This window comes from Dermacentor andersoni, chromosome 11 (assembly GCF_023375885.2).
Source record: "Dermacentor andersoni chromosome 11, qqDerAnde1_hic_scaffold, whole genome shotgun sequence".
Taxonomy (NCBI): Eukaryota; Metazoa; Arthropoda; class Arachnida; order Ixodida; family Ixodidae; genus Dermacentor; species Dermacentor andersoni.
In genome coordinates this window covers 37,645,547-37,657,652 of record NC_092824.1, presented here as the reverse complement: position 1 = coordinate 37,657,652, position 12,106 = coordinate 37,645,547, and positions in this window count along the sequence as shown.

The following is a 12,106-nucleotide window of genomic DNA, read 5'->3' as shown; positions in this document are numbered from 1 at the left end:
GCCATAGGGAAGGTCGTTGGCAAGAGACCGGCCAGACGACGGCTCCGGCGAAGTTCTTGATGTTGCGACTCCGTGGTACGTTGTGTCGTACCCCGCACCACCACCACTCTGTTACGCCCACAAAAGGCGTTACTTTCAAGCCGGGTAGAGTTAGATGCGATGGCCTTGATCAGCTGAGCGCCTGTCGATATTCAGCTAGCCAGCCACACCTCGTCTTCCTCGTTCACCACCCTTCGGTGCCCCCGCATACTGTTTGTTGAGGCATGAACCCACTATGCACGTAAGAGCGTCACAGTATTATGCACTCCAAGGGCTTCACGCTTCAGTGTCGCTGTTCCCGGTGGTAGGCCGAGCGCTTGGTTGTATGCTTTCCGAAGAAGTACGTCTAATTGATCTATCTCCTTGGAAGCGGGGGGTAAGTGCGGGGCAGGATAGGCAATGCGAATGATTATCAGGGCCTGGATGAGCTGTATTAGGTCGTCTTCTTTCAGTCCGTATTGTTTCGTGGTGATTCGGATGACCATTCGCATCATATGGAAGGTGGTCTGCTTGAGACGGTGAATGGTGTATTCGCCTCCGCCGTCCTGTGGAGGCCGAGAATGGGGGACGCGGTTTACTGTGGGTATTTCTTTGTCGTCGAGGGTGAGTGTGATGTGGGGTAGTTCATTGAGTTTTCTTCGTGATTTCTGTCGAACGACTAATCGTTCTGACTTCTCGGGGAAGCACCGGAGACCACTTGTTCTAGCATGTTGCTGGACGACGTCGGTCGCTAGTTGAAGGGCGTCTTGTTTCTATCCTTCGGAACCAGTGGTGGTCCAGATACTGAGGTTATCGACGTATATTGCATGCCTGATTCCTGGCATTGCGTTGAGTTCGTCACCTAATTTCATCATAGCAATGTTGAAAAGTTGAACAGCCCCTTGTAGTGTTCCCTTATTGCGGGTAGGTAACGTCCGGGTTCTTAGGGAGCCAATGCCTATTGTGGCCATGTGGTTGCTTAGTAAGGCGCGTATGTAATTGTAAGTATTACGACCACAGTTCGTGAGACCGGTTTCTATGGATGGTATGGTGAGCTACATTGTCGAAAGCGCCTTTGAGATCAAGTGCTAAAATCTCTCCGGTGTGTTGTAGTGAGATGTGTTCAAGGACTTGTTCCTTCATCTGAAGAAGGATGTCGTGGGTAGAAAGCTGGAGCCGGAATCAGAACATTGTTTCGGGAAAGAGGTTGCTGAATTCTAGGTAACGTTGAAGTTGGTTCAGAATGACATGTCCCAGAAGCTTGCCCAGGCATGAAGTCAGTGATATTGGTCTCGTATTTTCTAAGCTAGAGAGTTTGCTGGCTTAGGAATGAGTATAATGTCCGCGTGCTTTCAGTCTGCAGGTAGCATACCCGCTTCCCAATGATGATTAAAGAGGTCACTAAAAGATTGAATGGGGCAATCATCAAGATTGCGCAGGAGCTTATTTGTTTTGTCCTTGCCTGAGGTGGTGTATCGCGTGAGTGCATAGAGTGCTTGTTGCACCTCAGTGATAGTGATTGGCTTGTCGAGGTAGGTCGTAATTGTCGCTGCCGCTTTACGTTGGAGGTTGTCCTTGTGTGGATTCGAAATCACCTATGTACCACGCCCGCAACTCCTCCAGGATTTCGTCATCAGAACCCGGACGGTTGGCAAGAATACGTTGGATTGTTTGCTGGCTAACTGCCTTGCTTTGTGTGGGGTCAAGAAGATGGCGTAGCAGCGACCATGGTTTGACCGTGCTAAGATTGCCCTGCATCTTGTTGCATAGTTGTCGCCAGTTGTGACGGGTGAGCTCCCCAGCATAAAATTCCGCGGTTGCCGTGAGTTTCGCTATACGAAGTTTCTGTTTACGATTATGTTTTTGGCACTTCCGTCTCATGATAAGGCCTCCACGTGTTTCCCACAGGTGAAGAAGGTGCGGGTCTAGGGCCGATATGCATCTTGTGGTGAGTGTGATCTGTTTTGAATGTCTGTCTACGTCTTGTTGGAGCTCTAGTACTCGTACTCTCGTACTGCTCGAGATCCGTAATACCCGTTGAAGAATAATTCGCTAGCTCTTTGCGAAATCCTGTCCAATCTGTGAGTGTTGCCTTTTTATCGGGTGGTGTGCATGCGCAACATTCAATGTGGTGGCAAGTATGCAGTGGTCACTGCCCAGAGTTTCCTCCGTGTTGTGCCACGTAGCTTGCTGCATCCCTTTATTGAGGGTGAGGTCAGGGCTATATCTCGGGTGATGCTGCTTCCTAGACGTGTGGGTTATGTGGGGCCTGCGATGATGGTGAGACTGTTCTACTGTATCGTGTACTGCAGTGCAGTACTTTTGATGTGGCTGTCGTGTAGCCCCATGGCCTGCTGAGCAGCGGTGATGTCACCTACAATCAGCAGACTATTGTTTTTTGCCATGCCAGTCGTTTTAGTGATAAAGTAGTCGAACTTTGCTTGCTTCTGTTTGGGTGAGCTCTAGATATTGAGTATGAGAAGGCTCTTTCGGCCTCGTTGGAGCGGTAGGATCTCAATTAGGTTATGATCGACGTCACTGCCGCGTATTGTGTGTTGTGTGGTTGTGAGCGTTTTAGCTGTAAGTGTGGGCATCCGGCTTTCAGGCGTGGTGGTATGTGTGTTGCAGCCAGCTTGACTTGGATGTGCGCCGGTTTGGCGTTACTTATGTACTGTCTCAATTATCCATGCTGGCGTTTGTAGCTGCGACAATTTCACTGCCAGATTAGGAGTGGGCTTTATTTCCTGTGGTTCTATTTATACTGGCTTACGGGTGGATCGACAGGGTGTCCCTGCTCTACTTCATGTTGAACCATTGTTCTCACTTTCTTGCGTCGCTGATCTTTTGCGAGCCGTGTTTCTTCAAAAACACTTGCCAGTTGGTGGATGCTTTGTTGCATTGCTAGAAGCTGCCGGTGCAGTACATCGACTTTCTCCTCGACTTGTGCGATTCCTGTCGGTTTTGCTGATTCCGTGAGAATAATGGGTTCAGAACGTTCCAAAGATGATGGCATTGAGGGTGCGTTAATTGGTGTTAATGGCTGAGTGGTAGTACGATTGGCGTATAGTTCTGCAATGTGCGTGCGAAGTTTCTTCTTTTCTTCCCTGATGGCCTTTAGTTCAGCTAGCATTTGCAGTTGAATATATTGGTGAGAATTTTAATTAGGTATGCAAGTGCGAGCTGATCGTGTAAGCAAAGCAGTCGAATTTGAGTGTGGGCTAAACTACTTAGCGTGACCTCATTGTAGTTTTTACGATATACCCTATTTATGCCGCCTGTTTGCCTCTTTCGCTGGGTTGGCTTCGCTCATACGTCTGTGCCGCGGTGAGCAATAGGCCAAGGAACAGCTGTGTTGGCATGTTAGAAAACTTTAGTGTGGACGTTTGCCTAGTGGCGCTTCCTTATACGTCAGAAATTTCGCATGTGTAGTTCAGTGCGACCTCACACGATATTTACCAACGGCCATATTGTGAAGTTCAAATGATCGTTTGCTACAAGGGCGTTCGACGCCAAGCGTTATGTTTCGCATTTACCGGTACATACACCTCTAGTTTTAAATTGACCTGCAGTGGCATTTAAGCAGCGCCTCACTATTCAGAAGGCAATGGAAACCATCGCACGTTCACTATTATATAAAGCAGTCGCACTATCATTTGGCTGAGCCAAGGACTAATATGTCAACGCTATCCGTGCCTTCCTTCTAGGCAAGCAACGTCATAAGCATGCGCGATATCAACATAGCAACTACTCAACGTACCTGGCATCTATATACCATCTCATACTATTCACATTATTGTAAAAGCACCCAGCATATGTGATGCTACAATAGTTTGTAAGTTGTGAAAAGGTTTGTGTAGAAGGGGTAAGTGGCATTTAGCGCAGTCCTGCAAGTACTTCATATAATGTTATCCCTATGCGTATTGATCGGTGAAACGGCGATGGCAACATTGATAATAGGTCTTTGTAAAGTTATTTTTTTTTTTTTTGTTTCGTCAATTACCTATCGCTTTTGCCACGTGCCTGAAACTATGAATCACTTTTTATTGATTGTAAACGTGTTACTTTATTTCGGAAAATTCTTCATAAAATTGTGCAAACCTCTCTTGGTCTAAATTCTAGCAGTATCCCGTATGTTTTTGTTCCATGTGCTTATGTAGCATACGATATGATCTTATTGCTAGGCCTGGATAACCTATGGAAAACATGTATGCAATACCGAAACGCCGAAAGACGAATTTCCGCAAGATCGCGTTTTGCTCCAATGATTCCACACTGAAAGGACATTTAAGATCAAGAACAATGTCAGCCGCATCGGTATCTACTTTTGATTAGGTGTTTAACTTCTCATTTCAAGTTTTTTGTTATGATGGAAGATGACGCTTTGTTTGACGTTTTCTTTGTACGTACTATCCGTATACTTGTGATCGCTCAGGACTACGTGTACACATGGTATGGTAAATAGTTACGTCACATCAATCAATCAATCAATTTTATTATTCCTAAACATTATTACAATTACAAAGGAAATGTAATACAGAAAGAGGTCGCAAAGTAAGAACTGTCATGGGGACCTGCTGTTATACCATGTATAAAAATGTAGAATATGCGATGAGCAACGAAGGTAAGAACAGCGGGAAAGTATACATCAACATATTAGACTAAATTAATCAAACATCTGGTAGTTGAAGCGGCGCATACCATTTCAGTCATACACATAGCACCATATCTAAAAAAAATATAGCGCTGGCGTGGCTCAGTGAGACTTGCTGACTCCCACTGAACGGGCGAGGGTTCGATCCGAGCGGGAAGTGGGTTTTTTTTTCTCACTCCCGGCGATAGCTGCTACGCACACCGGCGGCGGAGGAGTCGGCAGTTAAATGGCCGCATAACCGCTGTTGATAATGCAAATATTGAATTTTTTTTAGTGAGAATTGTGCATTTCAGATTTCTCGTGCAAGACATGGTCGCCTCTTAGAGTAGGCCAGCTCAAGGACTAGAATTGAGCTATGGGCCGTAGTCAATGTTTCAAAATTACTTCGTCTTCTTTGAAAGACCTGGTATGGCGGGACATCGCTGCTATCAGGGGCACATATATGTTCAAATGTTTACTTTGTACCAAAGCAAAAGCGACAATTTCAGTAATTGCACCACAGTAAACAGTACAAATCATGCGCGATACCAAAAAGTGGTTGCAACTCACTGAGAAAGGATTCGAAAATAAACGTTAGCATATTGGCACGGGTGCGGATGTGGCTTGCGAGCGTGAGCCAATTGTGCAAGCGAGGCAATCAAATACGAGCATAGGTTGATCTACGCAGCACCAAGACATTACAGTCCCAACGATATGCCATATTGATGTCAGTTTTCTGCTTCTTTCGCTGGGTTGGCGTTTCTCATAAATCTGTGCCGCTGCGAGGAAAAAGGTTGAGGAACATGTTTTTAGAAGAGTTTAGAGTGCGAACGTTTGCTAGTGGCGCTTCGTTGTACGTCAGAAATTCCGTAAGTGTACTTCTAGGAAGCCACAAAGGAAATTTACCGATGGCCATATTGAGAAGGTCAAACAATATTGCTACTAAAAGGACGTTCGACGTCAACACTTACGTTTCGCATGTTCCAGTACATACACCTCTACTTCGAATTTGACCTGCAGCGGCAATGTAGCGGTGGCTCATTTTTGAGAGGGCAATGGAAGCCATCGCATGTACAGGTACACTATGATATATAGCAGTCGCCCTATGATTTGGCTAGGCCAAGGCCTAATATGTCAATGCCATCAGTGCCTTCCTTCTACGCAACCGATTTCGAAAGCATGCACGATATCAACACACCATTCACATTTTCGTAATAATACACACCTTATCCTCACTGGACGCTTCAGTTTAGGTTCTTTTTTGTTACCTATCAAAGAAACGACAAACTACAGCATATTTATTTTGTTTACTATTTATTTATTTTATTTATACAGACTGCAGCCTCAAAGAGGCTATTGCATGAGTTGAATGAACAACAAACCCAACATTTATAAACAAGGCTGCGTGAATTGCTTCAGTGGTGGTAATGAATTCCAGCCTTCAGTTTTTAATGGAAATGTGTTGTTTTCAATCAACACAGACCACTGTGGAGTAATTTGTAATGCAGTCAAAGCATTTAACTTCGCAGATACCAGACAGGAAAAAAAACCATCTCATCTAGTTTGAGTCACTGGTAAACTAGTTGAGTCATCGGTTTCGATAAGCACTGCTTGGATTGAGATGAGCAAACAATGCGCTGTGCTATACCTAAACAATAGGTCAGCACAAGGTTCACTGTTTTTGTAGTAACAGACAAAGCTAACTGGTGCCTGGGGAGGTTAACCCAGTCACAGGCTAGGCGGGCGACTCAAGAAGAAATGATGATGTATGAAAGAAAGAAAGTGACAGGAAAAGAAAATGAACAAAAGAATAGTTTTATGATATGCAGCCTCGTATTATTATAGTGAAAATACAAGCCAATAGAACTGCTAGCAACAATGCTTATTATTTGTAATACCGTAGTAATGGTTCTGTGAAAAGGACAAGTTATCTTTGGGTATGCAGTGTCAAATAAAAATATTTTTAAAAGACTCACGGAGAGGCGGCACAACTTGGTATTTGGAGTCTTTGACGGAGGCTTCCATGGCCTTTTGTGCAGGCTACATCTCCGGTGGCAAGTTCTCCACTTGCTTCCGCATGTTTTTAAATTTGTTTCGCAGGCAGAGAACCCTGCACATTATTTCAATTGGCAGCACATCGAAAGAAAACACTACATTATGAAAACGTGAGTGAGCTATGTGGCCAAGCATACACTTACAACGTGGAACCAAAACGTTTCAAGACTGCGTCTGTTTTGAAGGAAGTAATTTGTTTATCTGCATTCGAACGCTGTCACCTGAAAAAAAAATTGCCTTCCACTGCGATGTGGGGCTCCGAATGTTCCTGCCACTTTGCGAATATATACTAGAAGTGTGTTTCGAAAAGAGTGCTTCAGCGTAGCGCGTCGGATGATCGATGGCTGCTGTTATTGATTGATTTATATCCCATCGTGCCAAGTTCAGCATTCCGTAGAGGCACACGCCGACACGATCTAACGGTTCGGCAGGCCAGCAGTGCGCAAGGGTAATGATTTGGTGTGTTGGCAACAAGCGCAGCACTCAACAAGTTCTGTGAAAAAATCAGACATGTCGCGCCAGCACCAGCGATGACGAATGCATTCGTATATCCTAAGTACACCGGCGTGGGCAGACTGAGGATGTTTGTGATTCCAGGTACGAATATTTTTATCGTAAGCAACGGGGAATTACCAGTAGCCATCTTGGGGTGACGGATGTTTAATTTCTCCGTTGAAACAGCTCATCACAAATCACGAAATGACGAGTTTGGTGTAGGAGGGATCAAAATACAGGGACGATCGATGAGCCCGAGAGTAAACTGAAAATGTAAGCACACCACGGGTGATGGCATTATTATTTGGCAATGTAGTTCAAGTCCAATGATGACAACGGTTTTTTCAGGTCATTCTGCATTCAGAATCATAACGGTAGAGGAGATCAGTACAGGGCGCCTGCGTCAGAGTGCTTGTGCCCGCCGGTGTAGGCGACGTGAATATTATGATCCTGAAGCAGAGCTATAACAACGCTGGTAGTCCAGATGGCTCTTTGAGAGTAGAGAGGCAACTAAGGATGTAGTGGTCTGAGACTAGGTGAAAGTAGCGGCCATAGATGTACGGGCGGAACTTTCCTAGCGCCTAGACGAGGGTCAAACATTCTTTTCGGGCCTCACTGTAATTGGTTTCAGCTTTCGATTGCGTGCGATCCCATACCACTAATCTCTTCAGCGTAGCCTGACCTTTGATTGGCGAGCATGGTGGCAAGACCGATTTCTGGGGCCTCAGTATGCACTTCAGTAGTGGCCTTTGCGTAAACATGGCCAAAAATTAGTACCGAAGTTTGGAGATCACCCAGTGCTTTAAACGAGGCGTTGCATTCAAGAGACCAGGTGGAAATGTCGGCACCACTGCGAAGTAACCAAGTGAACGGCAACGTGTTCCTCGCGAAATTGCGTTGGAATCGCGGGAAGCGTGGGAAGAATTCAACAAAACTGTGAAGTTCCTTTATTGTAGCTGGCTGATGGAACTGTGCGGGTGTAGGAAGTTTGCATGGTCGGGAAGAATGCCATGCAAGGACATGCTCTGTCAGCTCCCTTTCGGTGAAGCAGCACTTCTTAATTCCATTATAAAAGTTTCCAGTGAAATAACCAGTAAGGAAGGAAGTGGACAAAAATACACGGCTTCTGTGGTATGTGTTTGCAGTATTCTGCGGTATGCGTTCGCAGTATTCTGCGGTATGCGTCTGACAAGACGGCATTACAAGGGGCTTTTGGGTGGTTCCTAAGTGCACACCCTCCTGCACCGCGCAAAGGTGGTGGCTGCAAACTGCTTTATCCCTCTAGTGTTGTCCCCACCGGACGAACTAGTACGCACGTGCGCTGCATTGGGACGTACTTTCCCACTCTTGAATTGGTGTACACTGTTTCAAGAGATTGTGGCCGCATACTCGTAGCAAAGGTGAGGCACGAACTTCTTTGTTGTCGCGTTTCATTGTTAGTAGGACGAAAACCTCAAGTGAGTTCTTGAAATTACTGATACCTTAAAATTTTGGCAGCATGTTACACTTCTCTGACATGCACGTGAAGGCAAAACCACCTTGAACACCTGGTAATTCATTAGGTTACAGAATCAGAAGGGCCAGTCTTCAACCAAGACATAACGAGCCACAGTGTGTAAAGTACACGTATGGGGTGGCAGGTTGACTTCCTCAATGACACCAATGTATGTACACTATGACCTTTTATTGTGTTTACCGCGATAGCATGGGAGGAACTACATGCGTTAGACAAAAAATTGGAGCGCTTCTTCACTGCGCCCTATTTTCCGAAAAGGGCGATCAAACAGTCAGGCAATATTGCTTAAATTCATAAATAATTCGTTTGATTCAGCCAATTATCGCAGTCAAGCACCAATCTGCCAAACAATAGGACGCTACCATACCCGATAGAATCGCACATTCCAGCTCTACATACCTACTATAACCTAAAATGTTATACGCACCGTTGTATAAACAATGCACCGATGTCACCCTTGCTGCCTGGAAAATTCACACATGTCGGGTCTACGTAGCTACCATATCCTAATAGAATATATTGACACGTGTACTTGTTTGTCTTTATCGGGCGACACGTTTCACCGCCTAACAAATGTTATCGCACAGCGCAGAACGCGGCTGCAACTATCGGAAGTTTCTGGAATGTTATCGGTGGTTACATCCGCTGTCTGTGACCGAACCTTGTGTGATCTGATTGTATGTGTGCGTGGCGCGAATAATGTAGAACTGTGTGGAAAGCACGCGGGTCCCAGCGATTACTCTGGAACATTCGACGAATGATGTATAAAAGCCGACGCGTTTGACCCACAGATCAGATTTTCGACGATCGACGACTGTGTTCGGCGCTGTCGCTGTTCTTTTAGTGTAGCCTGTTTTTGAGGGCACAAATTGGCCCAATAAAACGTTAGTTTTGTCTTTCTCACTTTGGCTACTTTCTTCCACATCACTCCCACGTGACAATACCAAAGGTTGGATAAACAATATGCCAAGTTAACCCTTCCTGCCTAGAAAAATTGAAAGTAAAAGAAAGCGATGATAAGAGAGAAAAGGTGGACAGAGAGTCTAAGATTGAATAGATAGACAGGAAGTGGCAATTCCCGATTTCCCGCTCATGGTTCAATGCAACGGCTCCGTTTACTCAACGATGACTCCAAATCGGCGTTTAACCGCCCCCGAGGGGTATTAAAGTTCCGAACACTGAGCATAGTCTCAACCCTACGATTTCCTTCTCCCCGGACACGGGTAAGCAACGCACATTTATACGCAGGATGGTCCAAGCGTCATGTGTTCAGGCCCGTGGTGTCGCAAAAAACCAAAACTCCAGCATACGCAAGCGCCCCTGCGAGTTGCGGCACACAAAGCTTTAGACAACGTACTACTCGAAGCCCCCATTCATGCCAGACATGAGGCATCCTGCGAAGAAATACCTACGTACGTACAATAAACACTCTGAAAGGCGTGTGGAACACAACAAATAGTAGTGATGGAAAATGTCTAAAACACTTACAAAAGGGATTATACGTGCATGTTTAGTGGATAGTACCACAGTGTACAACTAAGCTATGCTAAGTGCCTTAGCATGCATGTTCCATTTCCGTACCTAGGCTTTTGCATGACTAAAGGTGCCCTTAGAACAAGTTCTGTAGAAAGGCGGTTGAGCATAGGCAAATAAGGGGGCAACAATGCGCGTACGACACACAGGCGCAATGTGTCCAATGTACTTTCTTTTAACCTCGTGTGTCCCTGCGCTCACCCACCTTTATTCACGATGTATCTGCAAGCCCACATCACCATCGCGCAGAAATCCTAAAGAGAATTCGAAAGAGTGGTCACCCCATGTTGGCACAATATATCTCAGCTTTGCAGATTTTAAGAAAATGAATGCAACCTGAAAACTAATTTTAATCAACCGCAAGCCACATCATTTATGCCAAACTGTTTAAATATCGACCTGCCGCGAGAGGCCTTCACCCTGCATGTAAGAAAAATAAGAAAGAAATGCATGTCACATTTCTTGAACATTAATTAAAGGGTCCGGCGATGCTATTACCAACGTGACCGTCTAAGCTTCTTGAATGCGACATTTGTCGAAGTGTGAAATCGCCCTCTACAGGTGTATATCCTAATACACATTCTAGAGTTTTAGTTGAAGAATACTAGTCAGTAATTTCACACTGGTGAATAAAAGTCACATGCTGTCATTTCTCATAGCGCAGTTGGACCATATTCCTTGAAATCCAGCGTTCCGTCTGCGTAAAGAAATATATCTACAGCTGGGATCTGTGCTTCACTATCAAGTAGGGGCTCAGGAGCTGGAGCTGTTGCCGGTCAACCGTCGACCGTCTCCTCGCCGGTCCGTGTTCCTCGAAGCTACTACTTCGCACGTCTAGAGCACAGCTGGAGATGTGACTGTCTTGCTTATCGTCCATGTCAGCAATGTCCGCTTCTACGCCTTCCTCCCCTTTTTCTACATTTTTGTCTGACGCTTAACGCTTCACCTCACGCTTCCATTCTCCGTTTCACCAACCGGCGTGATCGCCACATTATCTCACGTGCTCTGCTGGATACTCATGGCATTGTGTGAAAGGGAAAGCATGGCAGCGAATTCATACAGTTGTCAGTCAGCACTGTGTTTGTGCTTTTTGTATTATATCATCTGTTGCTACTGTCCTTTGTCAAGGTGGTTTGTATTCAACATGTGAATACAGTACAGGGCGAACCGGAAAAGAGATAGGTACACTGGCTTGAATGGATGTCTACTCTGTTTACTTTAATTAAACAAATGAACAGAAGTGTACACTTTGAGGCACTGTATGACATTGTTGGTCTTGGAGGCCATGAAATTGGCTAATTCTTTCAGCATGTTTCCCTTGATGATTCCCGTAAACCACAAGTGTAGCAATGTCCTGAACGGTATGTTTACACCAATACCTGATACCATTTTAATGCGATTTTTAACGTGCTTCCTCTCTCTTGTACAAGTGAACATTTCATTCCTTATATGTGCCTTTTATTTACTTCTTCCTTTATGTACAATATCTGCTGTGCCATGACGCTTCATTGTCTTACAGCGACACTGCTAAGAGGTGTTTCACAATGGTTGCAGTCTATAATAAGTTAATATTTTATTTGATTATGTGCAATATCTGTAATACCATTAAGGCTTTCACCTTCTTTCAGCGATGCTGTTAAGGGAACTTACACAGTCGTTGCAGCTACATTAAATGTAAACGCAACATAGGTTCGGAGGCACGAATTTGTTTCCAAACGTAATGATCACCACTTTTAAAGTGAAGGTTACCCTGCATGTGCATTGTTTGAGCAGAGTTTACTTGCACCGTTTTTTAACAAGTAATTCATAAGTGTTGTTTCTGATATTTCATTGTGGTAAAAATTGTGTTAAAAATTGTG